Consider the following 18,560-nt stretch of genomic DNA (forward strand, 5'->3'; position numbering starts at 1 on the left):
GGATTGAACTTAATTCGACATCTAACAAATCAAAACGTTTATCTACATTAAAGGGCGAACACGAAATTATTGCGACACCGAAAATGTCATGCCAATTTTCTTATAATGTTTAAAAACAAACCAAAATTTTAGGGTAGTTTTATACATATATTTACTTCAAAAATCAAAAGAAAAGTTAATCGATGGAGCCTTGAGTGTAAAATTGAACGAATTTTCGCTTGATGCCCTCCATCAAAGTCTTTACAGTGTCATCCGGTACCAGTTTCTCAGTTTTTTTTTTCATTTTCTTAACATGTCCTTCTCGTCTTTGACTGTCTTCTTGCTCTTCCGAAGTTCCCGCTTCATCATTGCCCAGTACTGCTCCACCGGGCGCAGCTCCGGACAGTTTGACGGATTCATGTCCTTTGGAACAAAATGGACAGAATTGGCCTCATACCACTCCAGGACACTTTTAGAATAGTGGCATGATGCCAAATCTGGCCAAAATAGCGGAGCCTCGTCGTGCTGCTGCAAGAACGGCAAAAGGCGCTTCTCGAGGCACTCAGATTTTTAGATCTCGCCATTTACTGTGCCCTTTGTCACGAAAGGCTCACTCCTCAGTCCGCAAAAGCAGATGGCCTGCCAAATGAGATATTTGGAGGCGAACTTCGACATTTTCTTCTTAAATTTGTCGTCCACATAGAACTTGCTCTTGCCGGTGAAAAACTCCAACCTCGAAATTTGCTTAAAATCGGCTTTTATATACGTTTCGTCGTCCATCACACAGCAGCCATATTTTGTCAGCATCTTCTACTAGAGCTTCCGTGCCCGAGTTTTAGCCGTCGATTGTTGCCGCTCATCGCGGTTTGGGAAGTTCTGTACCTTGTATGTATGTAGTCCAGCTCTCTTCTTTGCATTCTGGACGTAGCTCTGCGACATACCGATCTTTTAAGCCAAATCACGGCTTGAGACGTTGGGATTTGCTTTAGTCATCCGCTTCACCTTTCCCTCCGTCTTTTTGTTCTCCGGTCCCGGTTTTCTTCCGGCTCCTTTGCCGTGGTCCAACGTCAACCGCTCCTGGAAGCGCTTCAACACTCTGGAGACAGTTAAATGGTGAATGTTCAACATTTTTCCCAACTGCCGGTGGGACAGGTCAGGAAATCCCAGGTGTTAAAGAATTTGTTCTCTCGACTCGCGTTGGTTCACCTCCATTTTCGTTGAATCGAAAAACACGACTTCGAGTTTGACAGCATGTAAACAATATACTTCAATGAGATAGTGTGCAAAATTTGGTTGATTTTTACCCAATGGTAAAAAAGATATGCCCTGTTGAATGTGTCGCAATAATTTCATGTTCGCCCTTTAATTGACTATTTCTAAAAACCTCACAGGATACAGAGACGTCAAAAAATTTGTACACACTATTAAAAATACTACACGTCGTCTTAATGGGTTCGTTCTGTCCATATTCAGTACTTTGATAGTCAAGTCTTAAAAAATCCCACGAGACTAAACTTCTAGGGGTACATTTACATAATTCTGCGAGAGTATGTTAGGGGACACAATTTCACCAGTTAGATCTTTTCCTACAGACACGGCTCTGAATGTTTCACCTTTTTGTAAGGGTGTCTATGTCAAGCAAACGACATCAGTCAATGTAAGGTGGTAACTCGGATTGTGCCATGACATGGCAGAGGTTTAAAAGCATATCGGAGAAACCCAGCTTGTATTGCTTCAATTCTATTAATCCAGATACTCGCATACGGGCACCAGATAACGGCCAAAGCTTCCAGAACGGAGCGAACAGGATAGAAATACATTGATCTCAGACTCAGATCTCAGAGATCGGTCAGTTTGGCTACTGTAATTATAAAACCGAGGTTCCTGTTAGCTTTTGCAATGATGTGGGAATAATCCAGCTGTACACCAAGATCCCTGACAACTGACACTCTTTCAAGTGATTTCCTCGAGATAGTATAGCACCACAAAATTGCGTTTTTTTCTGCGTGTGAAGGATATTACTGAGCATTTGGGAACACTGTGTGTCAACCGATTTCGAGCAAAATTCATCTAGTTGACGCTGTAGTTCAATGCAGTCTAATTCAGATCCCACAATGAGAAACAGTTTAAGGTCATCTGCATAGGTAAATTCGCATCCAGGCGAAAGGACATTAAAAACATTAAAAACAGGGAGAACAGTAAGGGTCCGAGATTGCTACCTTGTGACACACCCTATAAATTTATGAAATTATGTGATTCGATATTTCCATGTTTAACAGATAGGGAACGACCAACAAGATATGATTTGTGCCACTCAGTAAAGCTGTGCGAGGCACCAATCCGCTCTATCTTTGGCAGTAGAAAGAAGTGATCGAGGCGATCGAACGCTGCTTTAAAATCGGTATAAACAGCATCACTTGGGCTCCAGTTTCTATACTTCCAATGCAATGCGAAGTAAATTGTGCTAAATCCGTGACTGTTGATCTACCTGGGTAAAGCCCATGTTGAGCTGTAGATATATAAGTTTTGGCTTCGCAAAATAGCACATCGCTTACAAAACTTTGGAACAGTTTGGTGCCAGCAAGTTATGCCTCGATAATTTGCTATATCTTGCTTATTTCCTTTTTTAAAGACGAGAAACAACCAACTTTTTCCAACACAGACGAAACGTCGCTTGTGATAACGATTCGTTAAAGATTAGTTTTAAAGGAGCGCATCATGTACTCGCACACCTTTTCAAGATGATAGCAGGGATCCCATCTGGGGCAGCTGATGTCGAGAAGTTTAACTTTTCAATGGCAGCAATAATATCTTCATCAGAGAAACTAATAATACGAAGGTTTATCACGTCACAGGGGACATCACGAAGGCTGGCTTCTATCTACGCTGTCGTAGACGGGATGGTTTCAAATGCATTCGAAAAGTGCACAGATGCCACTGATCATGCTAGAGCTTTCGTTTGCTAGGGTTATGGTAGTAGGAAGTCCACTCTGCTTACGTTTTTCATTCACATTTTGGGTTTCGTGTATGATCTTACTGAGTTTGTATGACGTGCCTAGAGTAATGGAATCGGTTATAGGCTTTGTAATTGTTGCGCAAAAATGAACTCCTGCTTAGTGATGGGATTCCGTTGATTGGTATAGTGCCTGAGCTCTGTTGCTCCGTGTCGTTTAAATTCACGGAGATGGACCAGTGTTGTTTCGCTCTAGGACGCGGGGCGTGGACATTTATTTTAAAAAGACTTTTTAGGAGAAAGGAAAATAATTCTGTTGCATCATTCACACTGTTCGCGTTATTCAGTATAGTCACCCAATCGATAGTTTGCTGCGAGTGTTTAAGTCCGACAAAATCAGTGTTCGCGAAATGGAACTCCGAATCTTCGTCAAAAAGACTATGCTGTGGACATGCAAAAGTCTAACAAGAAGTGGAGGGTAATGTGAGTCAATATCAACAAGCGACTCATCCGCCTGATACACATGGCAGTTCGACGATGCTTCTTCATTAATGAACACATGATCTAAGGTGCGATTTCGACCGTTTGTTACCGTACATATCTGCAGCATGTTTAGAAGGGACATCCCATCCAGTAAAGAAATACTAGATCTCGATAAGGTTGAGGCATAAACATAGCCGGACAGAGCGCTTTTTCACACTATACCAGGCTGATTGTAATCTACGAATAGTATAGTGATAAGCATTGGGATCAAGTGAATTTACAATATCCAGGGCTGCATCGATATGCTTCTGAATAATGTTTGAGCCATTTGCGGAATCTGATAAACAACATCTACACAGATATTTGTTCCATGGCTATTGATGTTCACCCAGAGTTCAAGACCATTGTTGTGACTTATTTTGTGTTTAGATGATGGCCGATTTGAAACAGCGATCAGGACACCACCACCCCTTGTTTTGCCGTAAGTAATTTTATGACTATCGTTACGCTATACCGATATACGAGTTTATATCGTCGTTCAGCCATGTTTCTGCAAGCGCAAAAATATCCTGATCCGCATCAGATGTAGCCACAAACAGCTCGTCGATCTTAGTGCGCAGTGCTCTCACATTCTGGCAGTATATTCCTAGGTACCATGGGACGGTCGGGCAGCCGAAACAGTCATGATGTCATCAGGGTTTAAGTTACTGATCGCTAAACCAGTGACGGTAGCGGAACTGGAGCTGTATCGTGCATCGGTTAACTGGAAGCGGAGATTTCTTTGAGGGGGAGCAGTATCGAGTGTAACTTCGGGGGAACATACCCTCCTTGGCATTACCCGCAGAAATAATCGTGGTGTCTTCAGAATTTGGATTGCTCATCACTAGACCAGTGACGATATTGGATCTGGATCTGTTTTTTCCCTTAATCGATTCCAAGAAGTCCGCTGTTAATCCACCATAATTGAAGGAGATAAAATATTGTGTTTGTCCTAATCTATGTTGACGACAGAGTGGGGTAGGCTACAAAAGTGAGTCAGAATCCATGAATGTTTACGCAACTCTGAACAATTTTTTTAGCATTGCATTTTTCGAAGAATTTCGGGATGAAGGATACAAAACTTGCAAAAATACTTATGTTACTTGAAGCTTAATGCATGTAGTAAACCGTTCGATGATCCAACGTAGTACCGCAGTTTGATTGGAGCTTTGCTATACCCGCCAAACAGGATATACGCGTTAGTGCATTCATTTTGGGACGCAGAGTTAGCTGCCCACCAGAAGCTGAGTAGGTTGCAGCGAAACGAATAGTCCTGCATTTGCAGAAAACAAAACATTGAAAGCTGGCGTTCCTGGGAAAAGGAGATCACGTTTGATTTTGTGGAATCACGAACGTCTAGAATTGGGTAATGTTTCATACTGGGAGAAGTAGCAATTTCTTGGGTAAGCCATCGACAATCATCTGTAACGCTATAGTGCATGGAAGCAGAATATACTACGCTAAGTGAAGCATGTCAGGAAGAAATAGGTTACGTGAAGGCGAAACCAACTTTAATCTACGAGGTCAATCAGAATTATATTACCTTAGTTCGCTCGATAATAAGGAACCCAAAAAAATGTTTAGTTTCAAGTTTTAGGACAAAAATTACGGGAGATTTTGGGCCTACCGGGAAATGCTCCACAACCGGCTTCTCGCGACAAACGTGAAAAATTGGAGGAGAATCGTTGGAATTAAAGACTGTATGAAAAATCCATACTTTTTACACCTGGAAAATTTTTCATATCCATATTTTGTATGTATGTATCTATACCCAAGATGGTAGTCCCATCACTAGGCTGGGTATTGCATTCCTAGAAATTCGGTATGCCGAAGGGTTTTGTCGTGCTTGGTGATCACCAAATGGAAGTGAGCGACCGCATCTGCGTGTTAAAAATAAAGATTAAGTTCTGTAACAATAACTTGGTCAACGCATACGAGCCAGTGGTGCAAATTTTCATTTTCAAATGCCAACTTTTAGCGCAATCGATCCCAACCATGATTCAAATTCAAATCCTCCCTTAATGATTCACTTTCTAGTTGGCCGGATTTTCATAACTAAACCGTACGTCTTCATTTCAAATTGATGCTTTTTCATTCACCAACAAAAGTTGTCATCTGCTAGAGGCCAGATTAGGTTAAATGTTGACATATTTTGCGTTTGCAAGCTTACATGAGCAGTAAGAAATATGTTCACGAGTAGTTTTGCTTGAAAAACCTACTCAATATCCCAGTACAGAGATATTCACAGGGTCAATGAAATCGAAAATGAATGGAAAATGATTGAGCAGCTCGGCTGTTTGAATGAATGAATCATTCAGAATGATGCAAACGAAAAACTGCGAATTGTTTTGAAATTTCTTTCTTCAAGTTCAAAACAACCTCATGAAAATTTGAGTGGATCTACACTTTTACACATAATTGTCTCATGTGTATAGAGAAATCCATACAACAATTATGCGTATAGTAGCAGCACAAAGAGTGCCCAAAATATAAGGTGAAACTACTGAAATACGAATTCTTTCGCCCAATTATTGCAAAAGGTCGTCGACTCTGGTGTAATTGGGTGACTTCGAGCAATATGCACGGGTGGCGCTTGCACAAGGAGACTAACGGTTCAAGATCGAGCAACCTCAGAACACCCGGATTGTTTAGATACGTTGATGATGATTTGAAAGGAGTTTTGCTCATGCACCAACGACAATGGTCTAAGGATGATTAATCTCGCCAGAGAAAATGATTCGAAGCACCTATTCGGAAGTATACCTGGATCTGTTTTTTGGTGCTCCCTATATACAATTTATTTTAACGTTTCGCGTTCCACTCTTCAGCACAAGGCAGCCGTCATGACCAGAGTTAAAAATATTCAAATTCATTGAATGAAAATTGATCATATTCAGCCGCATTGATTTTCAATATTCAGTGACGCAGCTGAAAACGTCAAACGAACAAACCGCCCATTCATCCATGCAAATTTTCATTCATCTCCGATTATTACACGAAGCGACTGTACAACAACGAATCAAACGCATCAAAGTAGGCCGTGGCACAATGTAAGCGATGATGATTGTTGTTTTATATGCTTTACCGGCATTTGAAAACATTTTCCTAGATAATTAGTGAAATGAATATATTGTACGATATACAACTGAATGAATAGCATAGATATTTGAATGAATATTTTTTCTATTCACCGCGAGTCGCATCAGGTTCATTATCAGCCGTCAAAAAAGAGCTTCGATTATTTTTAACTCTGGTCATGACCGCTATGCCATCTCCTGAAAGCGCTCAACGCGCACTTTTGTAAACAAGAGGAATAATACAAACATCTTTTGCCTAGACCGTGACTGATAGCGTAGAATTTTCCGGTTTCTATCTGATTTTTCGTCATAATTGTCCCACATTTTTCGTTAAAATTTACGTTAGTTGAATTTTTCTAATGAAAAACTGGATTGTTTACATTGGAAACGTTGGCTCTGAACGTAATTTCAGACAGTAAAGCTTTTTTTCCCAAGATAGTAGAAAAAATGCTTTGTTTACTCATATTCCAGTATTCCTAATATTTTGCAAAGACCTGCTTGGTAAAACAGAGCCAAATTTAGAATTCCAATTTCCGATACGACAGACACATAAATTAACTAAAAAAGTTTGTCCTAGTCAAACTTTTCATAAAACATGTCAACACCAATTATTTTATGGTAAGCATTTATAACATGATGTACCTCCGGTCAAACTCATCCGAAATTAGAGGTGGAATTTTAATTGATTTCCATCAGAATTGCGGCACAAACGAAGGAATCGATTTTATTTGAGGCGGTATTCTGTCGAAAACTAGACAAGAGTTCCGGCTGATTTGATTAAAATGTTCTATGCTATATTTCTCCTTAGCGGAGAACAATTTTGGTGAAAACTATTTTTTCTCCATTAAGGAGAAAATTGTTTAAAACCATCTTTGCGTGTAAAGAACACAAAACCTATAACTAAATTAGTTGTAGAATGGCGCTAGCTTAGTCCGTTAACTAAGTTAGTGTCGGATTCTGATAAGAGGAAGTCGAAACGCAAATTCCATATCTAATTTAATTGAAATGTTACTTGCCAAGATGAAGTACCGTCTAAAGGTATCTACATATCTCTATAGTACAAGCTGCATTGGTATTGAGCTGTTTCGACACTTTTATTTTCAGGTAAACAAATCGTTTACACATGTAATTGGGAGGAAAAACTAGCTTCTAGGCTTAAGGGGTCGGCAGAATACTGTAAAAATTTGAATAAAAGGTCAGATATCCGAAGAGATACTTTTGGAAATACATATCCCTTTATTCTGTTTTGTATCTATTTATTTTTAGCAGAATTCAATTCAATTAATATGCTGAAGTGATAGAGATGATAAAGAAATAATGGAACTGATTAGTGCTGTTTCAGCGAGGGATTTGATTTTTGAAATATGCTATTCTATTCTATTCTAACCCTTACACAGCCGGTATTGAAAAGTATCCTGGAAAACACTACAATTATTCTATAGTGTTTTTCTTGTCAATATTAATATTTGAAGCATATTTTCATATGTCGCAAATATTAAAATGGCCAGGATTTGATTTTTGAAATAAAAACAAAAATCATGGGAAATTTCACTGTGATGAAACAGCATGGGTTGACGGCGATTTTATCCCACATTTGAACGGTAGGTTCCGGTACGTTGGCGATAAGATCTTCCAAATAGCTTGCATTGTGTCACGAACGATATTGCATGCTGTAGAAAGATCAATAAGAAATTGGAAAGCTATTGATCCTTACGGGTTACCAGTAGCGAGTACCATTGCCAATCAAATTCCTGGACTTAAAGCCCTCCAACTTTCCTTGGCAAGCTTTGAACGGATGGGTTTCAATAACTTCTTATACACTTTTGGGCTTATTCTGAAGTATTTGAAAAAAATTCTGGATCTCGTTTGAGCTTCATCGTGAAGGTACTGTAAGCACCATGTCGATTTCGAAATCGCCAGGTATCGCATCCAGAAACATTTTTGTATACTCCCTAAACTTTAATTAAATTGGTTAAATTTATCTCAGTACGCGATTCAACAAACATTTTTCGAGCTTCGTTTTTGTTTTCATTTGTAATATGTGGAAAACAAGAAGATTGCTGCAGCGACTCCACATGAAAGCAAAGAAGATAATACTTAATAAATCATTGCAAAAAGTTATTTTCTAATTGTTTACTCTGATCATAATATAGTAAAGGTGTCGCGATTAGTTATTATTTATTTGCTACGGCGAATTTCATAGAAATAAAAAATACAGAAATACAGACTCTGCTCTTAGTAACTGGGTGAATTCGAGGGGCGGCGTTCGTACAAGGAGACTGACGGCTCGAGATTGAGCAACCTCAGAACACCCAGATTGTTTAGATACGTTGATGATCATTGGAAAGTAATTTTGCTCATCCACCAACGACAATGCTCCAAAGATGATTAATTTCGCCAGAGAAAATGATCTGGAGCACCTATTCGGAAGTAAACCTGGATCTGTTTTTCTGGTGCTTCCTATATACATGAATTTCATAGAAATAAAAAAATCAAATTCACTCACACATGTCGTATTCGCTTTTGGTAGAGAAATGCGAATACCTGGACTATATCCATCTTGGTTCGATAGACATTTTTCCCGGTAATCAAGCGTGCTATATAAAGACGAGACACATTAAACCTAGAAGCACTTTTAAAAATGCTGGAAGCATGAAATAAAAATTTATGGAAATCCAGCAATAGCGACCTGCTTACGCAAGTAAACTTTATAATGAACTTGCACCTATTAGCCAGAGCTAATAGGAAGAGACGAAGTTTTGAAATCAGACAAAACGGCAACTTTCCTTTATTTTGACTTTCAACACTAGAATTGAGACAATCGTTTCTACAGATAGCTCTTTAAAAGACTTCTATTACATTTGGAAACCGTATTGAACGTTCAGTTAAACAGAAATGAGATGAAATTCTAGATGGTTTCTGCCAGAACTCCGGTTCAAATGACAATCGATTTTGGCTCGGGACTGGTTTCTTTCATTTGAGTCGAAATTTCGGCTCCAATTTCCGCTGGATTATTCAACTGAGCGTGGTCGGCGAATATATTCTGAAACTTAACAATAATAAAATAAGCACCTAAATGTACAGTACTTATTTTTATTGATTCAAATGTTTTTACATTTATGTATATTATTTTACATGTTAAGTCATTGCTTTCCATTTTTATTTTACATTTTGTTTCTTTGATTACTGTTTAACTATTCGAATAATACTGCGTTTGGTTTCATAACTGAAGCACAGTTTGAACTAAAATTTGGGTTTACACTAACAAATTAATCTGGTATTGGCTTGTTAAAGTGATGTCATTATAGTTACATTTCGTCGATTCAACAAACATGCTGGAACTCATCTGATAATTCTGGTTTTGAAGGTTCGAAGCATCTTCACCGCTCCCTGGTCTAACCAAATCAGATATTTCCGGAATCGATGAAAATGCTTCGAAAACATATTAGGTACCATAGCCAAAAATATACATTGCGTAGTCCATTTTATCACACAAACTCGTAACTGTACTATTCTCGATTTTTTTCTTCTAGGAACCGCTTCATCAAAGTAGAATTCCTCTGGACAGCAGAGAGTAAAACAACGTAATTATTTTTTACGTCGTGATCCAATATGGAAGTCGGAGACGAATGAGATGATGATCCTTGGTTAGTATTTAAATTCCTACAAAATCATCCCATAGCAGTCAGCATCGAGAAACCACATGATTTGCTATCAATGAAGAGCATGGCAGCCATGACTGCAACTAACTGGAAAACACCACAACAGCAAAGCAGGGGAACAATTTTTTTACGCCAATTAATGCAGAATACTGTCCCAGTCAATATTATATGATGCTGTTGGTGCATTTTCAAGATGGCACATTGTCACCTCTGCAATGGTAGAAGAGCAACATTGATACATTTATTATGCAGTTGCGCTACACTATACACTCAATGGAACCAATTATCGGATATCTGACCAGTTGCACCATCGAATCTATTGTCGACGTATACAGTAATTGGTGACATCCGCTATGTAATAGCTTTTTGGGTAAAATGTGACTGCGACTATCCCTCAAGCAAGCAGTAATTCCCTAGGATAATAGGCATATTAATATCAAATTCGGGTTACACAAGAATAGATTATAATGCTGGTCGAATTGGTAGATGTGCCCAGTCAGAAATAGATGACCCGAACATGTTGATGGGCATATTTCCGATCGGAAACGAGATTCTTCTGATTTTGAATTACCATAGAGTTGAACAGCTTTCAGTCAGACTTCTCTACGATACGCAAATCTTATTTTGCATGACACCTATACAAAACGTGTCAGAATTTCAAATTGATCAAATTTATATATACCATTTCGATAGTCATTTGCTGCCATAATACACCTCAATCGGAAAACAATTCCTCTCCATCGCCCCCCCGATGCTGTCTTTCCCATTAGCACCAGAGCATGCGTAGTTTGCAGCCAGCCTTCTTCACCGTTGCCCACAATTCGCACCATTATCATAATCACGAACTAAACTGTCGTTAATTTAATTGTGTTATGAGATATTGTCGCACCGCCGATCGGCTGTTTTGGGTTGTTTGATGTAACCAACATCTCGCATATTTTTCCCGCATCCCTGAGCGATTAGCATTCCACCGTAGAAACTGACTCGCTCGACTGCTGCAGCAGGCCAGCGGGATGGAGCTGCAAAACTCACAGCGTCAGAGTGAGTGGGTGAAATTGGGAGCGCGGGGGTACATTATTCACATACACTACAGTACTTGTATGCTTGCCCGCTGGTAGGAAACAGGTCCGGCCCGTCCCAGGCGCCTGCGCACGTGTTCTCCGCCGTATGCTGCAAACTGGCCCGTCATCAACGTCGTCGCCAGCTTCTAACGGTCTTGGCCGTCTGTGTGCTTTCTCTTTCTGCGGGGCTGTCAGTGTATCGGTGAGGTTCCCGAAAGCTATACAACCGTACAGGAATTCTAAATTTCACTCAGTTGGGTTTAAATTTTTTATCCGGAATGTTCACATTTTTGTAGTTATAGATAGAAATGTTTAACTCATTTGTCTTTAAATAAGCAAAGAAGAGAGGAACTTTGGCAAGTGAGACAGAATTCTTCGTACAAGGAAGAAAAGTCACGCGAAAATAATTTTTGGCCAGAGGTAGAATTAAAAGAACAGGCTGTTCTATTGAAATGCGCCGAAAGGAAAATTCGGATTACCAGTGATAATACAAAGCTGTGAAAATTGAAAAAGCATTTAGCTAATTCCTCGCTAAGGTAATTCTAATTAAAAAGTTCTGTCGATGGAATATCATGGCGAATCGATGTAACGTGTTGGGCAGGGCAGAACCCCTTTCTGGTGCCATCTTTTTTTCTTCGTTACACTCGTATAATTTTTTTTTTCTTGTTGGTTTCGCGGATCAGACAGACTAGGGCCGATTGCTTTTCAATATTTTTTCCATCTTTCACAGAAAATTTATTCGTCATCAGCTCATTTTTCAATATCTATATATATTCTTTTTATTTATTTTTTCCCTCATTTTCCGATTCTGCGTGTTTCAGTCAGTCAGTGCTTTTCATGCTGCATACCGCCACTCTGCCGCAGTCGGTTGTCCGCGTGATGTTCTTCCATCATGCCACCAGTGGTGTACATACCTACATATTTCTCTGTCTTCTCTCATTCTACCCGGTGCTCGTTTTACGGGCCGCCAGGTTCAAATAGGAATCCGTCCCATGAGCAAGAGCGGATGATGGCAGAAAATGTTTGAACGTCCAATCATTGGTTGTCAGTTTGGGACTGTATGGATCTTGTGTAGCGGGTATACCGTTTTCCTACCAGGATTACAATTGATTTATAGGAAATTAAATGCATCAATAATTTTATTGCTTGAACAGACTGATGATGCGAACCAACTTATCATGCATGGGAGACAGAGATGTTAATTTTGCAATCATACTTGTAATGGTGAAGAGCAAATCCGTACAATTTCGATCGTCTTGGATTGATAAAAAAAAACCTTCCGACGGTGTTCCATGTTTGTACAGTTATTTAATTCTACGCAATTTCCAGTTTTGAAACAAAAAATGTGAGGAAAATTTGAGAGCACTGTCATTGATTTAACACAGTAACTGTTATTCTAATTCAAGTGTCAAGTATCGAAGAATTTCAATTTTGTCAAAATATAATCCTTAAATTTAATATATTTTGTAAGTCGCTGTGACAATTATTATTTGCGCATTTAAACATAAAAATCAAAATTTGTTGGATTGGGCCATTGTGTAAATCTGTAGTTATGGGGTAATAAAATAACATTTATCGCTGAACCTTTTTCAAAACAATGTCAAACTAATACGCGAGGGACCATTGTGAAAAAGCTTGATTCGAAATATAAGAAAAAGACGAACGAGAATAATTGTTGGGGCAGGATCATGATTTCCAGCGAACTTCGTTTTTCGGCTCCACACGCAGATAATTTTGTCTACTGGATGTTTAACTTGGAAAGAGATTTTTATTATTCGTTTTCTAACTACTACTTAAAATGTGAGCGTGAACTCTAATAGAAATCTGTTTGACGGTACTTTTATTCATATTCCCGATGTTTTAGTATACATATTTTACGGTGAAATATGTCCGCGGTAGAACCGATGCGGAGTGATGAATACAAATGTCATTGCCTTCGAATACCAGACTGCATTCTGGTAAACAGTAAACTGGCAGTTGAATGCGAAATCGTTCTTCGCAGGTGCCACACTGTTCACAACGTCGTCCACCGTCAACATAGAAATGTACTCAACAAATGTTCACATTAATTTTATCTGAGTAGGAAAATTTACGTTGTTACTTCAAAATACTAGTAGAACCTCCAGTGCTGCCTGATTTTGAGCTGACTTCAACCACTGGCAAAGAACCTTAACCCATTACTTAGTTTTCTTGTGTAGCGCAAACGATCGATTTTTTCGTGAAGTGAATATGAAATAATTTTGAGCGGCCTTAAATGACTATTGCCTGTACCGAAAGATTTACATTGCATGACGAATACACTAGTAGCATCATGCGCGCGCCTTTTTCTGTTGGCATACGGCCGCAGATCCGAGTTGATATTCACTAATGGGATGTTCGATTAATTGACACCGGTGTAGTGTAGTGCACTCGTTTTGCACTTTTTAGCAGAAGTGTCAATGGAACAAATGCTAGAAAGTTCAAAAATTGTGTAGTTCCAGTGCACTCCACTACACCGGTGTCAATCAATCGAAAATCGTATAAGCTTCAGCTGGAAACGAAACCGTCAATATATCAAAATGTATGAACCGACAGTGGTTGGGGCCAGAACCCGACAGAATGGTTGTATCGAAGTCGACCGATGAATTAACTGGCTGAGTTGTGTTTCGTGGGTGAGCAATTTTCGTCGACATATTAATGACCCGATTCAATCCGATTTAGTTGAAATATGCCGATTTCAACAGATTTCGTTGGTCATATTTAATCGCTTGTCGCGCCGGCAGACACCCATGTTGAACTCCCATAAACATCAGTGTAACAATCGATTAGGCACTGTTTACACCTTTCCGATCCGCTTCAGTGACGATTCAGTACCGTGCACGGACAACAACATTCTTTTATACACTTCAAATACGAGCATTCACCCTTATCCGGCACCAAACCAGACATGTGTTAATGCTCGCATTTAAAATATACGAAAGAATATTGGAGTCCGTGCACACTACTGAGACGTCGCTGAATCGGATCGAACGGGTGTAAATTTGGCTTTAAACGATTGTACCGACACGAGTCGATTTAGTCGGTGGGAAAAGAGAGACGATTATCATGAGGTGGCTAGACTTGACAAATTTACACGCCATGGAATGATCACACAATGATTAGTGTTTTGGTATCAAAATTAACAGTTGCTTAATTTTTGTCTTGTGCCAGTAATTGTTTTTAAGCAGCGTTACCAACATAATGATGCTGTAACTGTTCATACTTACTGAATACATGTAAACTTTAAAAACCTTTTCTACTACCCAGTTGATTGCCCCTTTTAATAAAATTTACACAGAAAAAGTAGTCGAAGGAAGTCTAAATTACTAGGGTTTACCAGCTCGCAATAATAAATCGAGGCAACGTTGATACATCAGGTTTGCTTACGTGGTGCCGCCGCTTCCGACGAATGATGTTCGATAGCTTTAGATATCCTTTCAGTTCGTTGAGTTTTCAACCATTTAGACTCGGCCTTATGTAAATAAGACATTATCACCCTTATTCTTGTTCACGACGAATGCAAGATTTGTTCTATAGTGGTTTGTATTCCCGTTTACGACAGCAAAATCAAACGGGCAAACTAAACGTTCGAATCGCTTTCGAACGAATCGCGCATTCGTCGTAAACAAGAATAAGGGTGTATGATTTTCAGCCTTACAGTCTCGACCCACGTACGCGATAAATGTACAAGATGCGGAACAAATTTTTGCTGTAATTTTTAAAAGAGCAATTTATCATATTTACGGAACATGATTTAAACATATTTGGCAACACTGGATAGGTTATTCTGTCAAGTATCAGCCCAGTCGAAAAGGGCACTTTTGCTGGCTAACGGGGGGCTATTTGCCCACTCGGATGCGCCACTTGCCCCTCAATTTGCCGTCAAGTTGAGGGCAAGTAGGGGGTGATCTCAATTGCAACATTTGGGCGATTTGCCACCGTCAATTTTTCGCCGCCCTACCCGCCCTAAAATCGCCGCCAAATCGCCCACGGAACGCGTCGCCCTTCAATTTTTCTTGTCAATATTGTTTGTGGCACATATGATATGTGACACAATCATAAAAGCGGCCAGGCCAACTGTGCAGGGTACAAAATGAAGATGATTCAAAATTATACGGCAATCAAATTATTTAATGAAGAATTTAATCAACGAAATATTTTGAACCTTGAATAAGGAAGAAACAGTCTACTTTCTACTTCTGCCCAAGTCAGACGTACAATCGAACCAAGTGAACAACAACTAGCAACCTCTCGATCTAGTGTGCATTGTCTCGAGAACAAAGGAAACTTTTAATTTATTCTTGCCATCATGAGTAAAGTTGACGAAAAATCTCTGCTCCGACCCAACACAGCGGTCGTTGACTTTAAATTCTGTTCAATAAGATTGAGTTTTCGTGAACTGGAATACCTGTTGAAGGTGAAGATGCAGCTAAAGCTCAAGGAGGTTATGTATCTACAGTATCATCATCTTCGCAATGTAATGCTCATATCATTCAACACGTTAGCACAAGCCGAACGTTTCGTTTTGCAGAACAACTTGAAGCACGTGGCTGAAAGTAATAAAGTTGGAATTAAGATTCCCGTGTATATAGAAAAAGACTATGTAGATGTAAAATTACATGACCTATCGCCACGTACCCCTCCTGATCTAATCGCAAAATACATGTCGCAATACGGAGAAGTAGAATCCGTTACACGTGATACGTGGAGAAATTTATTCCCGGGTACACCTAACGGTGTTCTTGTGGTGAGGATGCGGATCGAAAGACCTATCCCTTCCCACTTGACTATAAAACTTAAAACCCACGAAGCTACTATTCATCAAACTACGTTATGCACCTATGAGGGGCAAACTCCTACGTGCAAGTATTGTAATCAGACAGCACACCACGGACAACCTTGCGCGGAAGATACAGAGGAGAATGTATCGCTACCGATTGCAAACGAATCCACGGAAAACCAACCCAAAAAAGAATCTTCAATACCAATACCTGAACCACAAACGGTTGCCAAATTTGTGGCAGCTTTTCAGTCCATATTGACAACTGCCAAAGCAGCATCCAGCACCCCTGAAACAACTGTAAGTAACATCGGTGATGAAGATAATAAGAATGACGACGGATTTACTTTGGTCACCCGTAAGTGCAAGAAGCAGGAAAGAACATCTGGTCGCGAGCACCAAGGCACTTTTAACGATGATGACCTTGATACGGAGGACAGGAGAGAATTAAACGGTCCCCATGACGCAGTAGGCGAGCCGCGAAAGAAGGTCTCCGCTCGCAATAAAAAGTTGCGCGCACGAGATCCAACGGACAAACAATAATATTTGTTTTTATTTTTATTTTTTACATATTGTAAACACATAAAAGATCCACGGCTCCGTTAAGCTACCGCTATGAGCCGTGTCAAATAAACGAAATAAAAAAGGGAAGAAACGTGGACAACCGTACCGACCGTTTGATAAATCCGCCATATATTAGAAAAAACGCGAAGAACAACCAAGTCCATTTCAGCCGACAGAAAATTTGTATTGTCGTTAAATCGCATTCGCAAATTGCTTTTATTCCTAGGGGACAATTAGCACAGGCGGGCTGAGTCAAATGTTAAAGTGTTTAAATCGCACGACCATTTTCGTCCGCTTTTTTTACTGGGACAAAAAAACAAAATAGTTCGGTCGGTAAATATGTCGGAAAGAACAGTGTTTTATATGAAAAGGTTTAGGAAAGTGATAAACTACACACTTTCCCGATAGAAATACGAATGCGTTCAAATACGGCTGAACGCAGTCGGATCAACATAGCAGAAATTACGATTAAAAATAATCTAGTAAGGTCAGTGCGAACAATGGCACAAAAAATCAAGTGTTAGGATTCCTCAATCCATCGAGTAATAATTAGAAACGTTGGATACAAGTCATAGTCGAATAATAACTAGACACCTTAGATATACGTGAAGCTTATTTTGTTCAAGCGGCATCTGAAGCCTCCACTGAACGCAGAGGAAATGCTTTAAGTAATTGGTCCAGATATCGAGCCTCTCAATCGAAGAAAAAAGGGAGAGGGGCGCTTAAACCCCACCAGCAGCGGTTGTGTGCCACATTGCATTGGTTTGGACAAGGAAGCCAATATCACGGTACCGGGCATTGTAATGGAGTCCACAAACCAACTGTAGGAAGAATAATTCATCGCGTTGTGACAATAATCAACAGAAGGCACTTTCAGCACAATGTGTGATGGCAATCTAACATCTCGAGAGTAATAGAAGAATTTAACAAAATGGCAAACTTCTCTTACGTGATAAGACCTATTTGACGTCTAGGTCACCAACACATTTGCAATGTGTATAGACATATAGGGTGATGAGCCCATTTTCGCCATGTTTCTATTATCACCCTACCCATTTGAAGCCGTTGGTTAGAGCAGTGTCTGCCATCTTTGTTCAACGCATCGAGTCAAATGGTAGCGCAACAATAGTGGCACTCGATTCGAGTTTTCGTTGCGCTCAAACACAAGAATTTCACTGTTTTGAGCGCATTTGTGTTATTATATTGGTTCTTAACAACTAAGCAAAGCTGTTGATGTCGATTTTTACGCATTACATTGATTGTAGGCCGAGAAATTAATGAATAAGTGGGGCACCCTGCTTAGTATGATGAAAATAGACACTTTACCTTACATATTTGTCCCATGCTCTACGGGATTCCCTACAGACAACAATTATGAGTGTGACTGTTGTATATGTATACGAAATGAGATGCGCACACAGCGATTCTCAATCTGATTTAACCTCATTTGGCAAAAATTCCACCCGATTTGACCTCAATCTCGCACTAACACAGCTGCACATGGATTAGTCAATAGTTGATAGTACCCCTTCATAAACGCATGTGGCCAACCTTATGGTCTGAGACGAACGTAGCTTTCAGATGTCATAAAATCATATTTTCCGTGATTTATACTAATAGTATATGCATAGAAATTTACTACAATATTCGTGCGACAGTTTTCGAGTAAACAGCGGAATCCCACTTTAATATAACGGGAATAATAACCGCTCAACCTTTCTCATTAGAAGGACGCATTCATTCTCATACAAATAATTTCATAAACATTTTAGTGATCCGGTCTTACCGATGGAAACCGCTGCCCATTCGTCATATGTTCAAATCCCACCTAGGGAACAATTCTTACTGTTTTTTTCTTTTATTTTGATTATAGAGGTTTTAACCTTAAGGTCATTCAACTCTTTTCGAGTTAGAGAATCTCTCTTGGAAAAATCTCTAACCCTA

General features: G+C 39.6%; 1 protein-coding gene across 3 annotated transcripts in view; it reads left to right on the plus strand.

The window, feature by feature from the left end:
• LOC131693875 (14-3-3 protein zeta) overlaps positions 1-18,560 on the plus strand; it is a 39,101-nt gene that overhangs the window by 5,765 nt on the left and 14,776 nt on the right. Inside the window, exon 1 of one of the 3 annotated variants that reach the window (XM_058982124.1) lies at positions 11,464-11,790. The exons of the other annotated variants lie outside the window; for them this stretch is intronic. The gene's annotated coding sequence lies outside the window, so the exon portion shown is untranslated. Of the gene's footprint in view, positions 1-11,463; positions 11,791-18,560 lie in introns of those variants that run through there. 3 annotated transcript variants of the gene reach the window in all.

Source organism: Topomyia yanbarensis, chromosome 3 (genome assembly GCF_030247195.1).
Source record: "Topomyia yanbarensis strain Yona2022 chromosome 3, ASM3024719v1, whole genome shotgun sequence".
Lineage (NCBI taxonomy): Eukaryota > Metazoa > Arthropoda > Insecta > Diptera > Culicidae > Topomyia > Topomyia yanbarensis.